Consider the following 21,200-nt stretch of genomic DNA (forward strand, 5'->3'; position numbering starts at 1 on the left):
TTCTCCCGAGCCAGTAGTGGTGACGATATGACGTCACCAAATCGGTTCTGCCTCCCGTGACCCCCCCACGATCCCTCCACATTATTCTTACCTTTTATTTGGCCCCACCCTCAATCTATTGCTGCCTCCTGAGTCCCAGCTAATGGCTAGAGGGAAAAAAGCTGTTTAAACACTTGCCGCGGGACTTCAAAGGGCCGCCCTACAGCTGATCAGTGTTAAAAGAAAACAAATGGGTAGACCAGTGCCTGAAAAAATACACGAGTAGATCAGTGCCTGCAAAAATAAATGGGTAGACCAGTGCCTGCAAAAAATAAATGGGTAGATCGGTACAGCTCTGCAAGCTTTTAAAAGCCTGGTAGACCAGTACCTCTGCTAAATCCTAAATAATTGTCACATGATCACCAAGCCACACCCACAAAATAAGCCACGCCCACAGAACCGGTAGTAAAAAAATTTAGAACCCACCCCTGGTGGGCGTGGCTTGGTGGGCGTGGCAGGGGAAGGATACTGACAAATCTCCATTCTCACCCCACTCCAGGGGAAGGATAATGCCAAATCTCCATTTCCACCCCACTCTGGGACCAGCCAGAGTTGGTATTTGCCGGTTCTCCTAACTACTCAAAATTTCTGCTACCGGTTCTCCAGAACCTGTCAAAACCTGCTGGATTTCACCCCTGAAATGGACTGATTATGTATAAATCTGTTTCACCTCTTCACCTACATATGCGGCTATTTTGCTCAAAAAAATATAATATTTTCATCAACAGCTTTGAGATTATATGATGGAAAAAAATCCTATGGACAATGGGGGTGCATTCTTAGTTAATTTGTTTGCTTGTTCACCTCAAGTGCTCTCTCTCTCTCTTTCTCTCTCTCTCTCTCTCTCTCTCTCTCTCTCTCTCCCCCCCCCCCCATCTTGCACATTCTTCTTCTCTTCTCCCTGAAGAATTGTCTCATCCTGTCAGGGCTTGTAAAATCCCACCACAGCAATTGCTTCATAAAGACTGTGGGAAGGGATGCCTTCTGCCAGTTCTGATTTCTGAGTCAGAGGCCTCTGCTTCTGCTTTGCTCTGTTGTGCTTCAAAGCTCCTTGCTCAGTTGCATGCATTCCCGTCCATTGTCTCCCACAGATGTGAGGAATGGATGGAATGTGAGCTCAGAAATCCCAATCTAAAGAAGGATCAACACAGTCAAGTATTGATCCCTGACACAGACATTATTACTCCATGTTCCTTTCTTTCCATGTTCCTTAAGTACAGGTTCACAATGTTTTGCATTAATTACAGATTAACTATGCTTTAGCGGAATACAGTAATGTTAATGCCCCTGACTGTCTAATAAAGTCAATAGGAGAGCCATTTATAGAGTTCATGGCTGCCAGTGTAATGCCTTTCCAACAAAGCTTTAGAGCTCCATGTTGACCACAGTGGCATTCATAAAAAAAAATTATTGAGGCTGTTGCCCAATGTTCAGACACCTGAAAATAAGGCAGAGGAAAACTGAAGTAGAAAAGAACTTGTCAGGTATTCAGCAATGAGTAGCTGAGAAACAATCTCATAAATTTGCTTATTGATTACAGTATTATAACAGCCTACTTTCAGTGATCATAACCTACTTTCAAAATACCAAATATGACGCAGTCAAAAATGTTAAGGAACCTCTTTTAGACTGAAGGAACTTATCATACTTGCTTTGCTCATAGCCAAAGAAAGAAATCCAGTAGATTTACCCTGTTTACCCTGAAAATAAGACCTCCCCAGATAATAAGACCAATTGAGCTTTTGAGCTCATGCACTAAAATAAGCCCCCCCCCCCAAAAAATAAGCCCTCCCCAAAAATATTTAAATCTATGCGCAGCTGGTCCCCACCATTTCCTCTGGTTAGGGTTAAGGAGACAGAGCTGGAAATCAGGTAAGACGGCAAGATGGCAAGAGGAGCCCTATCTTGCTCCACATGCCCCAAAATAATAAGACCTCCCTGAAAATAACCCTTATTTCAGGGTTCAAAAAAAATATAAGACAGGGTCTTATTTTTGGGGAAACGTGGCACCTTTCTTAGTCTCTTCAATCATATCATCCTTTTCTAGTTTTTATGGCCACAGAGAGCAACTCAATCTGGTCAGGGCCTTATACAAAGCCAGAGGAAAATTTAATTCTTCCCAATGTAGAAGAGTCTGCAAATAGGAGTTGAAAATGGGAGATATAGTGTTGTAACAGTTTTCCCTCTTCCTCAGGATCCAGTTAAATCAGCGTTGGTAGAGAGATCCAGACCAAGGCCTTTACTGAGGTATTGTATTTTTTGGAGTATAAGACGCTCCGGAGTATAAGATTTTAGTATTAGTTTTTGGGGAGGAAAACAAAGGAAAAAAATTCTGCCTCTACCTACCAACATCCATCAGTATTCATCTGGTTAGCATCCTTGCAGCAAACAACAAACAGCCTAGTAAGCTGTAGTATATTATCGAAGCCTTATTTAGCATGAACAGCTGATTGGCAGTTGGATCTGCCTCCCAGAATACTGCCAATCAGCTGTTCCAGGCTGCCAGGATCACCACAGCCCATCACCGCCTCCGCGTGCAGTGTTTTTGGCCTCCATGCATCGCATATTTGGCCTCTGCACACCCCGTTTTTGGCCTCCACATGTCGCATTTTCAACCAGTTCCAGGTGGTGGGAATCACCGCCACTGCTGATCCCCACCACCTGGAACTGGCCAAAAATGTGACATGCAGCAGCAAAAAAGCGGGGTGTGCGGAGGCTATGCACAGAGGCCAAAAATGTGATGCAACGAGGCAGCGATTGGCGGCGATGTGCTATGGTGATCTCTGCAGCCTGGATGGGTCTAAAATAGGGCGTGCTGAAAACATTACGACTGGAGGCCAAAAACAGCCAAAGGGTGTGGGCCAGCGTGTGGGTGCGGCTTCAGGAACATTCGATGTATAACATGCACCGCAATTTTCACCCACTTTTTTGGGGGGGAAGTGTGTCTTATACTCTGAAAAGTATGGTACTTTGGGGTCCATTTCTCTCCCAGTTTCTCTTTAACATCTACAGAATGAGACCATTAAGTGAGGTCATCTACTCACATGGGTTTAGATATTACCAGTACAGGGGCACAATGATTCAATGATTAAAGACACTGAGCTTGTTCACTGGAAAGCTGATAGTCCAGGTTTGAGACCCAAGTGCTGGGCATTGGGGTGAGCTCCCATTATTTGCCCCAGCTCCTGCCAACCTAGCAATTTGAAAACATGCAATGCAAATAGATTAATAGATCTCACTTCATTCTATAACAGCTTTCTGAGCACCTCAGCATATAGCCATGCTGGCTATATGACCAGGAAAATGTCTCCAGACAACACTGGCTCCCTTGGCTAAGAAATGGAGATGAGCACTGCCTCCTAAAGTTAGACACGACTGGATACTTACCTTTACTTTTACCTCAGTACATCTCAACCATAGGCTCTCCAAATTATGCCATCAAGATTCCGTCTCAGCGTTTAGAAGCTATAGAGGTGTAAATGAAGGAGAACAGGCTCAGACTAAACTCTCACAAAACCAAGTGCTATCACCTATACAATATGTTGTACCATCTATTAACTTTGAATGTTCATTTATTCATCACTGTTTATAATACTATTGTTTTATTACATTTGTACTTATTTATTTTTGGATCCTATTATACACATTGTTTTTCTGTTGTTTTCCATAGAAAATGTTTTTCTATAGAATAGTAGATGTTTTACTATTACGTATTTTGCTGTATCTGGCTTTATGACTATAATATATTAATTTGCTTTGAATGACAGTCCCTGAGATTCAGTTGACCTCAACTCTGCCAGTCTTTTGAAAAGCATAAAAGAGCTGGGGAGGGGGGTTGGCATTTGGTGTGGAAATAGTATGACCAATTGAATAAGAGTTTCCCCCCCCCCCCCGGACTCTCTGTCTATTTTTATTTTGAATTATGTTACGCTGTTCTGTTTTAATATGTAGTTTTTATTGTCTTTCTACTGTTTTAATGAGTATGCCACCTTGATTCATGTGCTGAGTGAGCAACCTTCTATATCTATCAATTAAATTAAAAAAGCAATTTATGCAATTTCAAATGAGGGTGTGCCAGTGTAATCAGAGAAATTATCTTTTCTCAGGAAAGAGAGGTGAATGATCTCATTTTGTTTACTATTTCTATGACAAAATAATTTAAAAATTCTAAAGTGTTCAGGCCATAAGGTTACGTGCACACACACACACACACACACACAGAGAGAGAGAGAGAGAGAGAGAGAGAGAGAACCATTCCATATGATTTCAAACTAAAAACAATAAACAGGGTGTAGACTTGAACTGTTTATTTTTCTCTTTAAGAAGAGGAAGTAGGCAGTCCAAGTAGGAATATTATAGCTCACAATCTTTCAGTACAGTATGACCTCCAGCAAACTAAGCAGAGAAGAACTGGATTCCACGGATGCTTCTTCCTCTTTGCTTACTCCAGAAGTAGATTTGTCCTAGGGCATTCTTTCAAGCTACCAATTGCCACACCCAGACTGGGAATTTCCTCCCTGCCCAAAAAGACAGGTACCACACAAGCCATGATGAATCATACTTCCTTCCCATTCATTTCACATCTTTCATTCCCTTTCTCTCCTCTATCCCCCGCTCCCACTTCTGTTTTGAACAAGAATGCCCTTGAGGAAAGTGTCTGCCCGTCATTGACCCACCTTTTCGAATAGCCCAAACAGAAAGGCCTCTCTAGCTCAGAGCAGCCCTAAATGGTCTAAAAAGGTAGAGGCAAAATAAGGCCTGAATTCAGCTCAAGAGCTCTGCTAGTTCTAACCCCAGAGTCCTGCAAGCTCTATAATTAGGAACATTCAGAGCCATGACTGAATTCTATGCCCTGCCTGCTGCTCTGCGATCAGCGATACTGAGGTAAGTGAATGTCTATGGGCAGATCGCCTTTTAGATTTTGTTTCTTGGGTCATCAGCTGCAAAAGTCAAAGAGCAGAGTAGTAGCATTCATAATAAAACATTCTTGTTTTTTTAATACTCTCATTCTACATTTGTTTTACTTAGAATGAAACAGACAATAGTGGTGGTATATTTTCAGTGTCTTTGGAAACTATTGTTAAACCAATTAAGTGTCAAACTAATCAGTATTCTTAAATTTGAGAGGAGTATTTCGCAATGTGGATTTCACACTGAAGACAATGATGAAGCCATACATAAAGACTGAACACAATCCCTTTCCGTATTTATTCCAGTAAGTCTTACTGAGCAATGGAACTTCACTTCCTGTAATTGCTTACAGCATAGCCACCACAAAGAAATGACACCTGGCAGATTTGGCACGCAGATATTGCATATAATTCAAATAATTAAAATATCTCTCACTATTCAGGATGAAAAATTCAAAGTTCCAAAGGGCACTCTGGAATGTTTGACATTTAAACGCAGGAGTGTGCAAGCTGTTTGGCATTTTTAAAAAATAAAAATAAATGTCAGTAAATTTGTTGAGGAATTGAAATACTTGCAATAAATTCCTGTTGCTATTTTAGCCTAAGCCGGGAACCTGATTTATCTAACTTTGATTCCCTTCCAATATCTCTGTTAGTTATTAAGCTTTCTCACTCTGAACTGTACTGCATCACTCTCTTGCCTAACACTGATAGCTCCATTTTGATGCTTTTTGTGGAATTCTTTTTATTTTTATAATAAAATATACTTCTTTAAAAAGCAACACCAGGGACTTTAAAATATGTCATGGATATCTCCGTTTCTCTTTCTCACAATAGATGCTCAATAAATTCTGTTTATGAGCAAACAAAATATGGCTTTGAACCACTTTGTGGGCAGGGAAAACAAACATTTTCTTTGCCAACTTTTAAAGAAATGTATCCCATTTTTCAACTTTGCAGGACATAGAAAAAAATGATCAGACAAAAGCTGGAACTTTGTTTTCTTTAGTTTGGGCACTCTATCAACTGTTGAGAAGAAATAAAAATAAAAATAAAATGATAAAGCAAGAAATTGGCTTCATTCCCACTCTAAAACATTTGCTTCATTTGCTTTCATTTCCTTTATCAAGAACCGGGCTCCTGTTACTGGACTGGTTTAAAAGTCTGGTCACAGACTCAACAATGTGGCTGCTTAGCCTACCCTGGGAAGGAAATCTGAGAATCAAACTTTGGCTTAGTTAAAGTTTCCTGTCTTCGAGTGAACATAGGCATTCAAGAATGTCTATGAATAGCCAGATTCGGTTACAGGAGTGTGGTATTATTGGGTTGAAAAGGTCCTAAACACGAATCCCTTTAGTTCCACGTATGTATCCCAGTTATTTCTTTCTTCCTCTATGAAAGAATAAAAACAGGGGGAGGGAGGGGAGGAACCAAACAACCAGAGAAGGGGAAGCAGGAAGCACAGCAAGGTGTGGATGTATGAATTTTTTTAAAAAGATGGTGCTAAATTTCTTCTTTCTAGCACCATCTATGGGGAGTTCTTGTCCAGTTGCAGAGCTCTTGCCTCCTTCCAAGAGTTGAGAGAGGGACTGACCTAAGCTGGCTTCAAGTCTAAAGCAGGACTAGAACTCCTGGTCTCCCAGTTTCTAACCCAGCACCTATTAACCACTATTCCAGACTAGCTCTCAACAGTTTTTTTTTATAATTATCCTAAAATTAATAAGGATGATATTATTCTAATATCATTGAAAAGGTTGTTTTAAATTTGAAATGCTACCAAATAAAAGATTGTATCTTCAACCAGCCTGGTCTTTCTTGGTAGTAGGATTTAATTAAAATGAATATGCTATTTTAAACTAATAAGCTTGTAAAGGAAAGTAAGATTAATTAAAAACCCAAAGAGGCTCTGAAATAGTTAACACTATAATGAATACCTTTGCCCATATTTCTATAGTTTCTTTTTCCTTTTCCACTGTTATTTCCTGCTACTTAACCAAAGATCATTTTTTTATAGGAAACTGCCCCTCCATAGTTAAAATGCTTTTCTATTGGCCAGCTGGCTGGAGTTGTCTGAAATCATAATCCCATGCATTTGGTGGGAGTGGGGGGCACCAGGTCATGCAAGCTGGTATTATCAGACTTCACACCTAGTTTAGCAGTAAATTTCTGCTCTCCAGATACTTAACAGCTTAGGCTGCTGCTACTTAATGCCAGGTCAGACTGTAATCAGAAATTTCTCATCAATGATCTTCATTGTGTTGCTTTAATACACTTTGTATATATTATCAAGACCTGGAAATACAGCGAGTTTCCCCTTTCAAAAATGAGTTCATCTGGCTTCCGGTTGACGTTATGGTGAGATCAGACATGAGGAGTGGGTCTCAGCGCTCCTGTGCTGAGTTCTCCCCGTTGGTGGACTTTGAAAGGAGCCAAAGCTGCCCTGTAGGGGTGGTGAAGCAAAGAGGAGTACCCTATGAGGTCGCAGAAAGTCATAACTCTCCTGTCTGACCCGGGGTTCTTTTTCTTTCTTGGTCACAGCAAGGAGAAAAGACAGCCAAAAGATGGCTACCACAAAGCTGGGACAACCGAGGAATAACTAAGACCAGTGCTGAAGTGAAGTAGGTGAACAGTGACTGTAAATGGGGGAGAGGATTCTTTCTTACTTAAAACCTAACCCCAAGGAACAATTTAGAACTATCTGCTCAGAATTGCTTATTAAAGTGGCAATTAATCATTCTAAGAAAAATACCAGATGGAAGGAAAAGAGAGAAAAACAATAAATTTCTAAAAATACAGAAAATTGGTCTCTTAAATTGGGAAGACATAGTAATGGGAAGGCATTTTAAAATGCTGGAATTATTTACTTAAAAAACTTATCCTGCTTCTATAATTGAATTACAATTAAAATTACGATCAAAATAACTAAAATTAGTCTGACTAGTGGCAACAATGAAATTAAATTGAGAGCGCCACCTGCTGACAAAAGGAAAATATACAAGTCTGGGAATTATATGATATGAAAAATATGAAGGATTGTGAAAATATATATCTAACTACCCCACAACTACTGGAGACTCAAAGATGAGAACAAGAGTACATAATCACTGCAGGGAGACTGGCATTCACACAAGAATGGAAGAATGAGGACTTGCCAATGGACTCAAAAATAATTTATAAAATCGTGGAATGTGCGGAGTCCGATAGACTTACAAAACTGATCAAGGGTAAAAGAGACTCAGATTTTTATAGTAGTTGGAACATGTGGTATGATTGGATCCAGAAACGATGGGAGAGAGACAAAGAATAATGTTGGATTATAATTATAGATGATGGTATAATTATAGTAATCAATAAGTATTGGAAATGTAAATTTGTATATAAGAATCTGTAAATATTTTCTATTTTTACTTTCTGATTATTGGTGTATATAGACATGGATATTTTGGTGATGTTACACCATGATAGAAAAACTATTATACATTTGTCTTTGGTTTTTGTTTTGTTTTTTGAACTATAATAAAAAAATATTTAAAATTAAAAAAAAGATGAGAACAAGGAATTTATTTAAATTAAAGTGACCCCTGAATGTTATGCTAGAAGACTGAACTTGTAAAGGGGACATATGGGATACAAAGAACTGTAATTAGTGTACTTCTTGAAGGGCATTTTAGGTCTGAATAAATGGTTCTTGGACTACTGGACAAAAGTGTAATTTTTAAAAATAAAATAAGATTCTTCATAAGGAAGAAATGAGTGTAACTTTGAAGGAGATGGAGTTAATATTCCAAAGCACAAAGGACACCATGGAGAAAGGATTTAAGGAGATTATGGAAAAAATGGAAAATACTATATGAGGGATGATGAGAAAAGATCAAGACACTCAGAAAAAGGAGGAGCTAACAGAAGGAATGGTGGAAAAGATAGAACCAAAGAACCAGTGAACCAGTGAAAGAAGAAGACAAGGAGGAGATAATAAAAATAACAATGACTGATGAATTAAACCAGGGGGGAAATATTTTAAGAGATGTAAAAAGAGAATTGGAGATACAGGAAGATACTTTTAAATGGGAGATAGGGGTTTGGGCAGATGCTTTGGAAGCTAGGCAGTGGAAGAAGGTAGAGATGAGAGAAATACTTAGATTGAACAGCCAAGAAATAGATGCAGACAGAGATAAAGATCCAAGAGAGGAATATGGGAGGCAAGTCAAAAAAAGCATAGCAACTAAAGTACTGAAGAGGGCAAGGGACGATGGATAGAAAGGAAAGGGTTTCTTTCTTCTTCTTTTGTATATACATATGTATATACATACCTTTATATAATGGAATAAAAGTAACAATAAAATGGGGAAACTACAGATTGAATGATGATATTATTAAATATGTTTTAATAATATTGAGGTTGACATTGGAATAATATACTGAGACATTGAGCAATAAAATAATGAAAGAAAATACTTCAATATAAACATGTGTATTACTATCAGAATTATATAGATTTGATGATTGTTAAGAATATGATTAGAATAATTTTGTATGTCTAAATAAAATTGGGATTGGTATTAGAATTGTGTATTGAAACATTGAATAATGAAACAATGAATGACTGTATCTTAATACAAATAGATGTAAAGAGTGAAGTGGGTGAGAGATGTTGGATAGAAAGAAAACGTCTTTTAATAAAGAGTGACATGATTAAAAGCTAGAATAGAGATAGAAATGAGAGGAAGGGCAAAATATTAGTGTATGCATTTTTACATAATAAAATAAAAGCAATAACAAGAGGAAAGCTTAGAAATTGAATGGCGGTATTATTATGTATGATCAAATGATATGGTGAGTGGCATTAGAGCAATATATAAAAACATGAAATAATTAAATAATGATAAACTACAATTTAATATAAATGTGTATTATTATTAAAAATATATGTTGGTTGAATGTAATAACTATGATTAATTTTGCTAGTTTTATTTGTATTAGAATGTATGACACCCAGGTGCCACACTGTTCACGCATTGATATGTATATGTAAAATAAAATAAAAAACTTGGGAGCGGGAGGAAATGAACTCATGGGAGTTTCAAGGGTGGCATCTCCAAAAACCCTAAGGCAGGAGTGAGAGAGTGGCTATTGCCATCCAGGAGACTCATGGTTTTCCAATGTGCTGTTCCTCAGGTGTGAGAAATATATGTGAGATTCTGTTAAAGGAAGTTGGGAGTCTGTGGAATAGATGGGATTGCTGCTACTATACTGGCCTTCCTCCTCCATAGAAGTTTTTCTGGTGTATTGCTTGACGTTGTGCTGGGTTGTCAGCAGAGTTTCCCAGATTTATGATACTGTGAGATTTCAATCTATCTTCTATGAGGTTAGAGTCAAAAGCAGTTCAGGAATTCATAGTTATCATGGAAACCATGGACTCAATATGTCACCAAAGACTTTTTGCATAATGTCACATGGTGGATCTCATTTTAATCTCAGTGTAGTAGCATCATGATCTGGAGTTGGGAGACAGTAGCATTATTCTTTTCTCATTCTGTGATTGCTTTGGAATTTTCCAAATTAGCTTCCTGCCACTGGTGGAACCTATTCAATTGGTCTACCACAGACACCCAATGAATCTCATTAGGTTTCAGAGGGTGCATGGAGAAGTTCCAGAGGATTTGGTGCAGGGGTGAAATCTAAATATTTTTGCTACTGGTTCTGTGGGCGTGGCTTAATTAGTGGGTGGGGCTTGGTGATCAGGTGACTGGGTGGGCATGGCTTGTTGGTCAGGTGGGCGTGGCCAAGTCACCGTCACTTCTTTGCCCTTTTTTAACCTACAAAACACAACACAACACAACTGGCTCGTCCACAATGTAAAAGCAGCTGTGCTAGACCCAAAATGGTCCCTGCAACAAGCAGGAACCTCACACAGCCACAAAAAGCCCCAAAAACAAACTTTTACATTTTACACACACAAAATTCCACATACAGCTTTGTGAGATTTTGTGTGTTTGTGTAGTTAGAGTGAAACACTACAGAAATACACTAAATCTCAGAAAGCTGCACAAATATTATTTTATTTTTATTTTTATATGAAAGCAGCTAAATTTAAAACTTCCTAAACTTTAAATGGCTAGGTCTAAAAAAAGAACAACTTAAAAAAAACCCAATTAACTATTTTTTTTAAAGCTCCCAAAGGGGAAAAAAACTTACCCAATTGAAGGGATAAGGCAGGTAGGCAGATAGAGCTGCTCACTGATGAACTTGATTGCAGGCAGGGAGATTCAGTTGCTTGCTGATGCAATGGATTGCAGGGATTACAGCAAGCGAAGCAAGGCAGGTGTTGCGACCAGCAGCTCAGGATTCGAAGAGCGAAGTTAAGCAAGCTGGAGGCTGGGGGGGAAGGGATTTTTGCTACCGGTTCTATGAACTGCCCGCCGCCATCGCTACTTACTCGCCCGAGCCAGTCCAAACCGGGAGCATTTTACCCCTGATCTGATGCTCAGTTTGAGTATTTAATAACAAGTTGAAGAGTAGCAACCACTACCAATCCATTTCCAACCTTCAACCCTAAGAAGTTTGATGAGGTGTTTGGGATGCAACTCCAGAAGGGATGAGGTGGAAATGGTGCATAACATACTCGAAGTATACTCAAAGCATACCTAGGTAGTCCTCCTAGACTCACAACTTCTACAAATGTGGCTTGGAGGAACCTTTAAATAAATAAATCCATCTTGCAAATAAGTTGTAGCCATTCCTGGATCAGGAAATTTACTCAAGGTCATTTTTATTTATTTATTTATTTATTTATTAAATTTTTATACCGCCCCCTCTCCCGAAGGACTCGGGGCGGTGAACAGCCAGAATTAAAAACACACAATACAAATATTAAAATACATTAAAACAAAATTAAATTATCTTAGGCTTCTCCAATTTAAAACCCCGTTACCCATAAAATTCACCCAATTAAAAATTTTTAACCCAGCCCGGCTTGCTGAAATAAAAAAGTTTTCAGGGCCCGGCGGAAGGTCCGGAGGTCCGGGATTAGTCGTATCCCTGGGGGTAGCTCATTCCAGAGGGCGGGTGCCCCCACAGAAAAGGCTCTTCCCCGGGGGGTCGCCAGCCAACATTGCCTGACAGACGGCACCCTGAGGAGACCCTCTCTGTGGGAGCGTGTTGGCCGGTGGGAGGTTATCGGAGGCAGAAGGTGGTCTCGTAAATAGCTGGGTCCTAAGCCATGGAGCGCTTTGAAGATGAGAACCAACACCTTGAAGCGCACTCGGAAGACCACCGGAAGCCAATGCAGCTCGCGCAGGAGAGATGTCACGTGGGAGCGCCATGTCGCCCCCATAAGTACCCGCGCGGCCACATTCTGCACCAGTTGGAGCCTCCGAGTGCTCCTCAAGGGGAGCCCCATGTAGAGAGCGTTGCAGTAGTCGAGGCGGGAAGTAACGAGGGCATGAGTGACCGTGCATAGGGAGTCCCGATCCAGAAAGGGGCGCAACTGGCGTATCAGGCGAACCTGATAGAAAGCCCCCCTGGCCACGGCCGTCAAATGCTCTTCTAAAGACAGCCGTGCGTCCAGGAGGACACCCAAGTTACGCGCCCTCTCCGTGGGGGCCAATGTCTCGCCCCCAATAGTCAGCGATGGCACCAGCTGACTATATCGGGACGCCGGCAGCCACAGCCACTCAGTCTTGGAGGGATTGAGTCAGAGCCTGTTCCTCCCCATCCAGGCCCGCACCGCCTCCAGGCACCGGGACATCACTTCAAGGGCATCGTTGGGGTGGTCTGGGGTGGAGATGTACAGCTGAGTGTCATCAGCGTACAGATGGCACTGCACCCCAAAACCACGGATGATCTCGCCCAGCGGCTTCACATAAATGTTGAACAGGAGAGGCGAGAGGACCGACCCCTGTGGCACCCCACAAACCAAGTGCCTTGAGGTCGACCTCTGCCCTCCAGCCAACACAGACTGCGACCGGTCGGAGAGATAGGAGGAGAACCACCGTAAAACAGTGCCTCCCACTCCCAACCCCTCCAACCGGCGCAGCATGATACCATGGTCGATGGTATCAAAAGCCGCTGAGAGGTCTAATAGGACCAGAACAGAGGAACAACCTCTGTCCCGAGCCCTCCAGAGATCATCAACCAACGCGACCAATGCCGTTTCCGTGCTGTACCCGGGCCTGAAGCCGGACTGGAACGGATCTAGATGGATGGTTTCATCCAGGTACTGTGGGAGCTGTCGCGCAACCACACTCTCAACAACCTTCGCCAAGAAGCGAAGGTTGGAAACTGGACGATAGTTTGCTAAAACAGCTGGGTCCAGAGAGGGCTTCTTGAGGAGGGGCCTCACCACCGCCTCTTTCAAGGCGGGAGGCAAGAACCCCTCACTCAAGGAAGCATTTATAATCCTCTGGAGCCAGCCTCGTGTAACCTCCCAGGTAGCCAGCACCAACCAGGAGGGACACGGGTCCAATAAACATGTGGTTGCGTTCAACCTCCCCAGCATCCTGTCCACGTCCTCGGGAGTCACAGGGTCAAACTCATCCCAGATAACCGTCTCAAGACAGACCTCGGACAACCCGCCTGTACCTACCCAGTCAGAGTCCAAGCCTTCCCGAATCTGAGCAACTTTATCATGCAGATAATGCGCAAAATCCTCAGCACGACCTTGCAAGGGGTCTTCCCACGCTCCCAGATGGAGAAGGGAGCGAGTCACCCTAAACAAGGCAGCTGGGCGATTCTCTGCCGACGCGATAAGAGCGGAAAAGTAATTACACTTCGCCGCCTTTATCGCCACTAAGTAGGTCCTGATATAAGACCTCACTAGTGTACGATCAGATTCGGAGCAACTGGCCCTCCAACTACTCTCTAGGCGTCTTTTCCGGCGTTTCATCCCCCTCAGCTCCTCGGAGAACCAAGGAGCTGGGAAGATTCGGCGCCTGGTCAGAGGCCGCAAAGGCACGACCCGATCTAAAGCACCAGCGGCCGCCCTATCCCAGGCGGCCACCAGGTCTTCCGTCAAGTCACGCGCCAGAGTCTCAGGAAATGGCCCAAGCTCCATTCAGAACCTATCAGGATCCATCAGGCGCCTGGGGCGGAACCACCTGATCGGTTCCGCCTCCCTGCGGTGGGGCATAGCAGTCAGGAAATCAAGTCTAAGGAGAGAATGGTCTGACCATGACAAGGGTTCGATAACTATATCCCCTGTATCTAAGCCATTCAACCACTGACCAGAGACGAAAACCAAGTCCAGCGTGTTTCCTCCTATGTGAGTGGGGCCCTGAATTAACTGGGTCAGGTCCATGGCCGTCATGGAAGCCATGAACTCCCGAGCCACCTCAGATGCCTCACCGATGGACGGCAGGTTGAAATCCCCCATGACTAAAAGCCTGGGGGTATCAACCACCACCCCGGCTATAACATTGAGGAGCTCGGGCAGGGTCGCTGCCACGCAGCAAGGAGCCAGGTACGCAACCAGCAGGCCCATCTGCCTCCCATGGCCCCACTTCACAAGGAGAGACTCACAACCGGCTATCTGAGGTACAGTGGCCTCCCTAGGATCAAGACCTTCCTTTATAATAACCGTCACCCCCCCACCCCTACCCTGGGCCCTTGGCTGATGGAATGCACGGAAACCCGGTGGGCATATTTCTACGAGGGGGACCCCCCCCTCCAAGCCCAGCCAGGTCTCAGTAATACCCGCCAGGTCCGCTCCCCCCTCCTGAATCAGCTCACAAATGAGGGGGGCTTTATTAGCCACGGACCTGGCGTTGCACCAGGTCCGTTATGTCTTTGTCATCTCTTTCTTTGATTACTGCAATATATTTTACAGGGAGCTATCTTTGAAGACTAGTAGGAAATTACAGGTGATCCAGAATGCGGCACTGAAAGAAGCTTCTAGGCATACATTGATAGACCCATGCAATACTTTTCAACCTGCATTAAACCTGCCAGTAAACGTCTGGTTACAATTCAAGGTGCTAGTTATCATCTATAGGCCCTTCTTTATACATGTCCTAGTTATATATGGGTCCTCCTATCTCCTATTAACTCTGCTCATCCACAAGGTCTGTCAAGTGTGGAATGCCCTGAGACCCCATAAACAGATCATCTGATGGGAGCCAATGGCTATGTCTTTTCATCGATGTCATATTTTCAGAAAGGCCAGCCACTGGGTCAGATGGTTTTCTAGCTCTTCTTGATTAATTCTATGATTGTTTCTGGTTGTTTGGATGGCATCTAATGTAGAATACTTTATTTCTATGTTATTCTTTTATTGGATAGTATTTATTGTTTTTAATGGGCAAATGTATACCTTGGGTTAAAAATAATTTTCCAATATTTTTATTATAAAATAAATGCAACACTTCCATCAGTCATAGCATTTATCCTGCACTAATAAGGAATGTGATGGCAAATAGTGTTCCCAATGAAGCTCAATTTGAAAAGCTGGTTTAATGCTCCTAGTGTTGCCTTTCAAGTAACCTGAAACTATGTTATTCTTCTACATAAATGTTTTAAACATTCCTTTTGGAGAAAGAAAAAGAATTGTTATTTCCTTTAGCTAACAAAAATGACTGGAATGACTGTTCTTGCCACACAGTCATGTCATATAGGAAATAGGAACCAGGATTAGAAACCACGTGAGGCCAGTTAATGTCACGACCTTAACTTTTCTACATTCACCTCAGAAATGACTCATTGTCTTCTTCTCCCTTTTCTTCCCTTTATTCCACTTCTTCTTTTACAACATTTGCTCTTTGAAACAATATAAACATTCATGAAAAGGATAAACGTTTTGGAAAGGAGGCACACATGTACACAAAGCTAATTTTCTGTATTCTGTATTACAGTTAAAGCACTTGCTGTGCAGGAATGTCTTTAAACAGTTGGGCATAACTTTGCCATTTCTTCTTACAGTCTTTTTCTCTCAACAAAGGAATTGTCTGGGTTTAAGGTTATTTCCCCCCCAAAAAATGATTTCTGTTGTATAAGTGGCTTTGATACCAAGTTGGATGGCTGAGATCATTTTAATGTACTTTAAAGATACTTTGAGTATTCCTTCAGGGTACTTTTGCTCTTTAAAGTACTGTTAACTGCACTTTTAGAGTTAAATAACAACAGCTATCTGTCTGACTCTCATACAGCTATTTCGTCCATCAGTTTCTCTATAAAAGGAAACTGTGTGAAAAACTGGACGAACTTGATGGTCATATTTTTGGAGAGATAACTTTTTCTGCCTCCATGTCCATTACAACTGATTCAATGTTTTATCTCTTGTACAATCTCAGCTGAAATTACCAAATGTTATGAAAATCAGTAATACATTTAACCATTTATCCACATGGTTTTATGGCCTTGCTTTTATGTTTTAGTCAAAAAGATAATTTTTATGTAATAAATGTTTATTTGTTTTTGTTTTGCATTTCTGTATGATGTTATAGTCTGAATCAACCAGAAATATGTCTTTTTTTTTTTTTTTTTTTGCTATGATGGTCATAATATCTATGGGAGAAACACTTCAAGATGAGAGTTTAAAAACTGAACAAGGAGAGGTCAGTTGAAAGAACACTACAAGTCCTAGACAGAAGTGAACAGAAATCTGTGGTGCAATCTTGTGGAAAAGCTTCAGGCAAGCTGAAGAATTTAAGAAAGTTTGAGCAAGTATCAGATATTGGAGATGACCAGGCTGAGCTTGAGGAAGGGGTCAAAATAGGGGTGAAATGCTCCCGGTTCGGACTGGATCGCCTGATCCGGTAGCGATGGTGGTGGGTGGTTCGGAGAACCGGTAGCAAAAATCCCTGCTCTCCCCCCCATGCCCATCTGCGCAATCATCAGAGGCTTTTTTTTTTTTACTTTACTTACAACCTCTTCGGTCGAAAAAATGCTTTTAAAAGTAAAAAAAAAAAAAATTGGCCATGCCCACCCAGTCACATTACCCACCACCACTAAGCCACACCCATAGAACCAGTAGTAACAAATTTTACATTTCACCAATGGGTCAAATGCATCATCAGTCATGAGTCCCTTTATGCCCACGAAGGATCTAAGTCCAGCCACTTTGAATTCCTTTCTATTTTTAACTCCTGTTAATTTTCCTTCACTATTAGTAGTTCAGATTCTTGTAGAGTTTAAGCTTACAATAAATCTTTGTACACAATTGAACTGCCTGGATCTCCTGATTTCCCTGGTGCTTGACACCAGATGTAACTTCAGCCAGTAGTTCATGAATTAACAGTCATCTTAACATTAATAACAGCAGGAGAAGCTTGATAAAATTTGATCACAGGTAAGGGGGCCCTCAAAGATGAAAGAAACTGTAATCCAGAACAACTGGAGAGCATCAAATAGTCTGTCTTCCTAGTCAAGAAGCTCTGACTATTCATTGACACTTGCAGCACTTCGTTCTCTAAGTAAGAGACTTAGCATTCGCACTAGAAGCCAAAACGTCATGTAAAGGGAATTCCCCATTTTGACTCTCACTACTTATTGTATTGACATTTTTATTTATAGTATCCATCATTAGTTCAGACTACATTTCAGGAAGTGATAGCACCCATCCAATATTGTGTGGGCCTGAAAGCAGGGTTTTAGAGTGGTGAATATTCGCATGAGAGAAATTAGGGGATTCTAAAGCTATAAAATATACTGAAAAGTGTGAATGTATGAGAGTCAAGCCCCTAACTCAGGGGTGTCAAACTCACATCGTCACAGTGGCATCACGTGATGTATTGGGACTTTTTTCCCCTTTGCTAAATCAGGCATGGGCATGGCTAGCGTGTGATGCATCTGGCCCATGGGCCGGGAGTTTGACAGCCCTGCTCTAACTGAACTTTTGATGATATTATGGCTTTATTGGGATCAATATGAAAATGGTAAAGTGGTCTTTACCTTTTCCATTTTGTTTTGCTTCGTTCCAATATAGCTTACTTAACCATTTACTTTTAAAGTTGATGAGCAAAAGACTCGCACTTCCTAAACGAATTAGATCACTTTGAGCTCTCCAGTTTTGAGTTTAAAAAAAAAGGGAGATTTCAAATTTCAAAACAGGTATTTTACTCCACCTCTACAGCTGTTCCCATAACAAAGTTTACAGGATTATCATTCATTAAACTTCTCCCACTTCATTTAAAGCTTTTGAACTATAATTAGCAAACATGGTACACAATTGTGCATATTTATCACTTGATATCATTTGATACTGAGTACCATACAAGAATAGGTATATCTTTAAAATGTCACTTGCTATGGAATAAGTTTCATCAAGTGCAGAGGTGGGAAAGAAATTGACAGAACAGGTTAATTGCCCTGGCCTCTTTAACTACTGCTTACTAGCAGTTCCTTCTCACATTTGAAGAGCATTTAAAATTAAGCTCCAGTACATTGCCTACACCCAACCTGCAAAGCTGCTGAATTTATCTAGCAGACGTGATAGACAACTGCAAATGAATCTGAAAATGCAAGGCTGTTGCTAAAAGCCCTTGGGCAAATGAAGAGATTTACATTCTTCCTACAGACAAAAACTGTCATTGAACAGACTTTTGGTCTACAAAATCCATCCAAATTAGACATAATAATAGGCTATGTCAAATAGCCAATGCTTAACCAAAGTCTTTTGCGAATCCAGCCTTACGCAAGAGATGAAAATCCCCTTATTGTTAACAAAAGCATTTTGTTTAGTATAAACATTCCAAGAATCTGAAGAAAGAATAAAGTCAACATTGTCTTATTACAGTGTGGCTAAATGATAGACCTTTGGCTCAGATAATTAGCTTAGTGGCAGGTAATAATGATAATTTAATAAACTTTCATGCTTCCAAACTCTCAAGGATTTTCGGGACATTCACAGCAATTAAAGAAATTATAAAAAGCATAAAAATAAAGGAAAAAAGATCAAGAGCTATGTAATTTTCAAGAGATTTGGAAATGGAAATTGGTTCTGGATAATTATGATTGTGCTTTTTAGAAAAATGTAAATTAAACAGGATATATAACAAAGATCTCTAAAGCAGAGAGCAACGGTAAAAATTAAATCTGCATTCTTGTTCTTATATTCACCTATTGTTTTCAGTGCAATTTATCAAGACCTAACTACAGCCACTATGAGCATGTTATTTCAGGAGTCATACTTTATCTGCTATAAAGGACTATACTGCTAGGGGTGAAAGCTCTCTAATGCTCATAAAAAAATGTATTGCCTCCATATTTATTGATACTGTTCTAAACACACAATCTTATTCAGATTAATAATAAAAAAGAAGCCACACAAAAGCCAGTATAACCTTGCATATGATGGTACTTACGCCTCTGAAAAACAAGTGCGTATTTTATATTATGATGGATTTTTACTCTTGGGTATCTCTAAATGAATTAACAAAATGTTCAAAAAGCTTAACAAAAATGTTGCTGTATATTAAAGCAGGCATTGTTAAATTATTTGCATCTGATGAACAGACATTTATAAGTGACCTTTGTTCAAAGAAACTAGAAGAAAAATGTCAGTACATTTAAATAAAATTGTCAGGGTGATTTTTAGCTTTATAAATATTTATGCATGCAGAAACTATGTCTTGACAGTTGGTAATACCTTAGTCATAGTAAATGGTTACATATAAAGTAGAAAGTATTTAACTGATGAAAACTTGCCATGAAAATGAGATTCAGATTTTTTTTTTTAATTGCTTCACATGATTTGTTCTTTCACAATCTTAGAGAAGGCACAGTCAATTTATTCACTGTACTCCATTAGATCTAGACTTCAATGTATTTTACTATATATAAGGAAGGATAAGCTTATGTCTGCATTTTCAGGTGTGGCATTCATGTGGCCCATAAATCTCTCTTTGCACTATTAGACATCTTGTCATACATAATACTAACCAGCAAAATAGGAACCTGCAGCATTTTTATACCTGTGAATCTCTGGGGATTCAGAATGGGTCACTGTTTATACTGGAAGTAGCTCTATATGCCTAAGAAAAAAGTAAATAGAAATAGCTGAATGCTTCTTTTGAGGGACTGGGGGAGGGCAGCATTTGTTAAACTAATACCTTGTAACAGGGTATATCCTCCATGTTATCCATTTTGTGCCTGGATACCTTTCCCCTTAGCTCTCTTAGATCTTTTGAAACAGTGTTCATATCATATTCTCAAAATACTCATTGTGTTTGATTGAAGTCAGTCTTGGTGGAAGCTATAAAAAATCAGGTCTATATAATACAAATAGCTGTCTTCCTGTGGTGTCTAGGCAGTGGTGGGATTCAATTTTTTTAACAACCGGTTCTGTGGGCGTGGCTTAGTTGGGGGTGTGGCTTGGTGGTCATGTGACTGGGTGGGCGTGGCTAGCTGGTCATGTGACTGGGTGGGCGTGGCTAGCTGGTCATGTGATCGGTGGGCGTGGCTATCTGATAGGGACTACAGAAGTAGTCAGTAGAAGTAAGTGCGAAGACCGGTCAAAAGTGCGAGGACCAGTCAGAAATCACTTTTTTCAGCCCTCTGGGTAGTCCTTTTGTGCATATGGACTACTCAGAGGGCTGAAAAAAGTCATTTCTGACTGGTCCTCGCACTTTTGACCGGTCCTCGCACTTATGACCATCCTCACATTTATGCCCGTTGCGGTATTCTTAACAACCGTGTCACTCATTTCACAACTGCTTCTCTTTATCATGGTGACAAGATAGGGCAAAAACGTAAAATGTGAGGACAGTCGTAAGTTCGACGACTGGTCAAAAGTGTGAGGACCAGTCAAAAATAACTTTTTCAGCCCTCTGAGTAGTCCATATGCACAAAAGGACTACCCAGAGGGCTGAAAAAAGTGATTTCTGACTGGTCCTCGCACTTTTGACCGGTCTTCGCACTTATGACTGGTCATCATTTATGCCCATTGGAGCATTCTTAACAACTGTGTCACTCATTTCACAACTGCTTCTCTTCACCATGGTGACAAGATAGGGCAAAAACGTAAAATGTGAGGTCAGTCGTAAGTTCGAGGACTGGTCAAAAGTGCGAGGACCAGTCAGAAATAATTTTTTCAGCCCTCTGAGTAGTCCATATGCATAAAAGGATACAGCAATAGAAGGGAAGGAAGGAAGGGAAGGGAAATTAGAGTAGGAGTGAGGGTAAGAGAGGGAGGAAGAGAGGAGGAGAAGGAGAAAGGAAGAGGAAGTAGGGAGGAGAAGAAGAAGGGGAGGAAGAGAAAGTAAGAAGGAAAGAAAAGAGAGAGGTGGCAGGTTTGAGGAGAAAGATTGCTGTACAATAAAA

The sequence above is a fragment of the Pituophis catenifer genome, unplaced genomic scaffold, assembly GCF_029215685.1.
Source record: "Pituophis catenifer annectens isolate HBS135680 unplaced genomic scaffold, rPitCat1.0.hap2 SCAF_7, whole genome shotgun sequence".
Classification (NCBI taxonomy): domain Eukaryota; kingdom Metazoa; phylum Chordata; class Lepidosauria; order Squamata; family Colubridae; genus Pituophis; species Pituophis catenifer.